This window comes from Panthera pardus, unplaced genomic scaffold (genome assembly GCF_024362965.1).
Source record: "Panthera pardus isolate Hobbes unplaced genomic scaffold, ASM2436296v1 HiC_scaffold_13, whole genome shotgun sequence".
Classification (NCBI taxonomy): Eukaryota; Metazoa; Chordata; class Mammalia; order Carnivora; family Felidae; genus Panthera; species Panthera pardus.
In genome coordinates, this window is record NW_026526688.1 from 182,370,678 (window position 1) to 182,376,878 (window position 6,201).

General features: G+C 35.6%; 1 non-coding gene across 1 annotated transcript; it reads left to right on the forward strand.

Annotated features, from left to right (window-relative positions):
- Positions 1-3,105: 3,105 nt before the first annotated feature.
- Positions 3,106-3,207, forward strand: LOC128776774 (U6 spliceosomal RNA). Its single transcript, XR_008421950.1, has one exon. It is a non-coding gene; the product is annotated as a U6 spliceosomal RNA (small nuclear RNA).
- The last annotated feature ends 2,994 nt before the right edge of the window (positions 3,208-6,201 follow it).

The following is a 6,201-nucleotide window of genomic DNA, read 5'->3' on the forward strand; positions in this document are numbered from 1 at the left end:
ATTCACAAAAATACCACGGTGATATTTAATACATTTCTCCTGCCATTCTTCTTCCTATTCCTGAGAATTGTTATTAAAAGATTCCTTATGTCTTCTACTGGATCTCTGATATTATGAAAAAAAAACAGTTGCATATAGTGTTTATCATATGGTGGTTTACATCTTTGAATTATATAATGAGATTTAGGAGGGGTGGCAAGATGGAAAGACTCAGAATTCAGTCTCAGGAATTAGACGACCTGGCTTGCCCCTTAATATCCGTGAGACAGACCACGGAATGTTAGACACGATATACAACTCCTCTGTCCTCAGTTTCCATGTCTGGACAATTAGAATAATACTAGCACCATAGTAACATTGACATATTTACCACTAAGATATAATGTTGAATGAATAAGTGAAATATATGGTTCATGTTATCATTACCCTCCACATCATTATTGAGCACCTAGTGAAGTGTGAGCACTTCATGAATGGTATTACCAGTGCGTGGACAGATCATTTCCATATCATATAGAAACTCGGAGCACCAGTATGAGAGTAAGAGCAGGGATAATTTAGAAATAGGATTATTTACCATTTGTTTTCTACCATATTGCAAGATTCTTAAGAAGGAGGAGGTGTTAGAATTTTATGTTCAGAAATACTAATAGCAAGAGCACTTATGAATGGTTAGCCTTTTATGTTTCATGGAAATGTAGATATCTGAAAATTATCTTGAAGTCGCTAAAAAGAACACTCATAAGGAGAGTAAGATTGGGTATTTCATATTTTGGGCCTTTAGCTTCATCTGCATGTAGATTAGCTCAAAATAAGGGTGGAAATGAGCTTCCTAGAGGCACAGTGCAATGCTTTTCAAGAAGATTGGAGAATAACCCAATTGTCTGAGAAGACGTCCAATGAGATTGTTTATATTTAGAAGGTTGAAAAATTATGATCTAGATCCAAAGATATAAATTCACGCTATGCTCAGGGATGATGCGGTGCTGAGCCTGGGAGTTGGTAGATACCCAACCATCAGTATGCACCCGGCTTTCCTCCTCCTCGAGGATGAGCTGCACCCATGAATATGATAAATGAGACTGACCTCATGAGGTCAATCAATAAGGGGTATTTGATAAGAGGGAGATTCTCCATCATTGGCTCTGAAGATGGGAAGGGAGAGGAAAATGGCAAGAACTTGAGAGTAACTTCTAGGAATTGACAGTGGCCCACGGGCAATGGGAAAGTGGGGAGCTCAGTTCTACAACCACTTACTTATGCTAAAAGGCTTGTGACCTGGGAAAAGGAGTTTGAGATCCACAGAGGAATGTAGTCTGGCTGACACTTTGATTTCAGCCTATATACCCTGAGCTCTCAGCTATGTCATACCAACTTCCTGCCCTGTGGACCTGTGAACTAATAAATGATTATTATTTCAAGCCACTAAGTTTGTGATAATTTGTTACACAGCAATAGCAAACTAGTACATGAACTGAAAAGCTGCCAAGCTCACAGTGGTTGATAAAAGTTTTCCAAGGTTCTAGTTTTCACGTGACAGCTCAATTTATATCAACAACTGCTGCTCCTGAGAAGCTCTCTTCATTTCTTTGGAGAACATGTGTACCAAAATCCCAAGTTTGAGTAACCATAGTTTTTCAGACATTTTTTTTTTCAAGGAACAGCAAGTAAAATACATCACCACTGCTTTTTCATCATCAGTGCAAGTGTCAATGTAATTTAAAATGTTCTCATAATTTTATGGAAACAAATTATCTTCAAACAACCAGGAATTGTCCTAGGGACCCCCAGGTGTTCATGAACTACTCTTAAGGACTACTGGTTTAAAACACAACATAGTGATGGAAAGCAAAGGCAATCATCCATCATATTCCAGAATCCACTTCTTGATCTTGGAGGTCAGATGACCTCCTTAGGCTTTTTTTTTTACCAACACAAAGAGGACCAAATTAAAATAATACAATGTCAGATGGAGACTACTGTCAAGAAAATTTGCATTTTCCTCACGGTGCTTCCCATGCCAGAAGATTGGCTATGTTGTGGGTCCTTCATGACCCACAGATACTTTTACTAGGATTTTAAGAACTCCAGAATCATACTTACCTCTCACCAGCCCTGGAATTTTCCATAGCACAGCTTTCCCTTGTAATTTTACGTTTGTCCTGAAATATTTTTGTTGTCTTCTTGTGAACTTTTAGCAAGTTTTATGACCCTTAGAATGTACTCACAAATATTGATAAAATGAGCTTTATGAGACATCATTGTGCTATGTGCATGTCTGAAAGTTGGTATTATAAAATCCAGAAATATCATAGATAGATATCAAATAGAGATGAGATACTTTATAACTTTGCCAACTCATCTTTTTCATACAGGGTCTCTTTCAGTCTAAATTCTGGACACATGTTTATTTACAAGATGTAATAATTCTATTCAACAAATTATATCTATAATACAAATTAGCATTCAAAGTTATTCTGACAAGAAGAGATCCTAAGCAATGAATATTAAAAAGTTAAGTGAAAGATTTTTTTTTCTTCTTAGTTCACTGATATATCTATTGTGATATTAGGCATCTATATTCCAAACACTGATAAAAATTGACATAATATGCTCACAGGAATGAGGAAGCTACAAAATGAATAAAATGGAGATTCGAAATTCCATCATGGAGAGAGCTATGAACTTGAGGATTCATAAGAAACATAAAAACAAGAGATGTGTCCATATCACAGGATTAGATTTGTATCTTTAAACCATTATGAACTCTAGTATGTAGCTGGTAGGTATTTACTTATTTCTTGAGCTTTTCTTAAAACTGCTATTGTGCTCTTTATAGTTTTTTTCCTATTCATCTCACTTCTAACAAAGACATCATGTTTGTAATCTTTGCATCAGAAATTTAGTGCCTCATCCTGAATTGACAACCAGAAATTTCACTGAACAATGTATTCCAGCCTACTTTTACAGAGCCCCAAGCTTTCCGTATTTCCTGCCATCTCCTTTCCGTTGTTTCAAATTCCCCCATCCTCCTCACCCACCTCAGAATCTTCCCAAAATTATTGGTTTTGTGTGTCATCTCAGAAGATTGTTCTAGCTGCATTGGTGCTCACTGCGGCAGCACGTGTAGCAAAATTGGAATGATACAGAGAAGGTTAGCATGGCCTCCTGAGCAAGGATGATATGCAAAATCGTAAAGCAATATTTAAGCCACTGTGCAAGGTTGGTATTTTCATCCAGTGAACCCAAAGACACAAATGCTGAAAGGAATCATCACTTAGGTGAGTAGTGGGAAATGAAATTTACTTGACTTGAAATTCCACATCAGAGTTCAAATACAATCTCCACTACCTAAAATATGTGATCTTGAGGAAGATGATCCCCCCCCAAATTATTTTATTCATCTGTATCAGGGATATAATATTCTTTCTTCTATACCATTTTCAATGATTAAATTAAATCATATTAAAATGCTTGGCAATTTAAAAGTAACCCATGATTGTGAGTGTAATCGAATTCTTTCTTCTCATTATCCTTTGATGGTTCTTCTTTTTCTCCTGACTCTCAAATGTGCTCTGCCCTTGGACTTCTTCAGGTTATTTCTCTTCACTTGGAAGCTTATTCTCACTGACTTGATATTTTTATCCAATACGACTTTGATACAAAATATATGATGATGATAATCACCCCAAACTTTATACCTTCAGTTTGGATTTCCCTTGAAATTTCAGACTTGCATATCCAATTGTCTATATGATATCTTTCTCATCCCCATTACTTATCTCATTCTGTCTACTCAAAATTAATGTGCCCAAAATTGGTATATTGATCTTTCTCTGCAAACTTGCTATTGTTACACAGACTTTCCCATTTTGTTCATGGGAACTCTATCTTTTCAGTCACTCAGGGAGAAAAAACACAAACAAAAATCATGAAATCATCTCTGCTTTTTTTCTCACATCCTGCCAATCAGGATAATCTGCTGTCTCCATGTTTGTAATATATTTAGAATTTCACCATTTCTACTGCCCCCATGCAAACACATTGAAACAGGCCATTATCATGACTCATTAGCCAGCTAATGCTAATGTTCCTGGTTGCCGACACACGGTTCTCTGTAAAGCTACCAGAGTGACCCCACAGAAACAGTCATATCACTTTATCCTTTTGGGCAGATCCTTTAACACGTTCCTATCCCAGAGTCAGTTCCAAAACTCTGACAATAGCTTACTTTTTTATCAGCGGATCAGGCATGCTTCTGAACCAAAATCATTTTTTTTTTTGTTTTCTCCACTCTCTTTACACTCTTCTTTGATATATATGAGCAGTTTGCCCCCATACCTATATCAGAATGCTGCTAAATATTTTTCTTAGTTGGTCCTTTAGTGACAAGTAAAATTGCCCCTCATAACAAACACACTTCGTATCTTCTATTCCTTCTCTATTTTATTCACCACTGTACCTATCACCAATTAATACATACCTTCTTTACGTTCTACTTCACCCAAGTATAAATGTGACTTTTGTGAAGATAGCGATTTAATCAGTTTCATTCACTGATGTCTCCCCCATGTCTAGCATTGTTTCTGGTACTTAATAGACATTTTTGAATGAATGGGTGACTTGAATTTATGAAGATGATAAAACTCCCACATACCAAGTGGACATCAGATTATTCCCCTTCTACTTCTTTTTGTATTAGGTTATGCAGTTCTTTATTGGGAGTTGTTAATAATCATAATGCAATGAAAATGGAATAAAAAATGGGGGTAATTATGATAAATCGGTAATGAGTGATGTTCATCCACAAATTTTTGAAAATACATTTCTCTTAGTCTGGATTGATGTAAAGTTAGGCCTATTCATTTGGTGTCCAAAAGTTATTATAGGTAAGGCATTTGGGTGGCTCACTTGGTTAAGCGTCCAACTCTTGGTTTGGGCTCAGGGCATGATCTCATGATGTGTGGCTTTAAGCCCCACATTGGGCTCCACACAGACAGTGTAGGTCTGTTTGGGATTCTCTGTCTCCTTCTCTCTTTGCCTTTCCCTTGCTTTCTCTCTCTCTCAAAATAAATAAACATTTTTTTAAAAAGTTATTAGAGGTGATTTTGGTACCAATAACATAATCAAAATACACATACCTTTAAGGTTTTTTAGATATGTAAAAATGCATTAACCATCTCAAAAATGTAAAAGAAAGCAGTATATTTATCTGACTAAATGACTGCTCAGCAATTCTCTTAACCAACACACACACACAAACACACATACACACTTACATTGGTCAATGTGAAATAACAAACAAATCCTTGCTTTTACCTTTGTTAAATTTTGGGTGTGTGAATAATACATTTATGTTCTCTTCTATATAAAAACTCTATATCCCCTTCAAAGACATGTTTGAGGATTGTGTATTAATTAACTTATTTAGTATATGCAGACTCAACACTATTGTTAATAAAGAAAGATTCAGGCAGAAGTATGTAGCTCCCACACAGCACTTCGCTGATTCATATTTGTAGAAGGAATCTATTTCCAAGAAAATTTTGTACTCTAAAAATACTGCTTGCAAACCTCTTCCAAGATTTCTATGAAGGAGGGAAGGTTGCTGAGAAACCAGCCCAGACTATTTCTCTACATGGCTCATTTTTCAATTATTATTCACAAACTCTATAGGCCACCCTGAAATGTTTAGTATTTTGTCTCCTACTTCCCAATATAACCCTCATTATTTCTTTTGTGTTAGTTTCTGTAACTACCCACTCTTTTCCTTGTCACTGATTTGATGATTCTTTCACTTTGTTAGGCTTTATTCATACCCTTTCTTTAGCCTGGAATGACACCTCAACATCTCCCCTGTACAATATATTTTGTCCATACCATATGTCCTTATTGAATGCTTTTGCCCTGTTTGTGGTGGTTGTTCTTTGCTCCAACAATAAAAACATAAATTCTAGCCAATGCCTAATAAATATTACTGTAAAGGTAAGTAACAGAAAAATTAATAGTAAAATGCATAAAATAAAATATACTAGAGATGTAAGCATAAATATACCCACCTCCATTCACTGCAATTTAAATTTACAAAAATCCCAGAAAAGTTAGACAAACTAAAAATAATCAACATAGAATGATAATGATCATACTGAATATAAAGTGCAAAACAAAATTCTTATTACCTAGATATTTTTAAATGTTTCT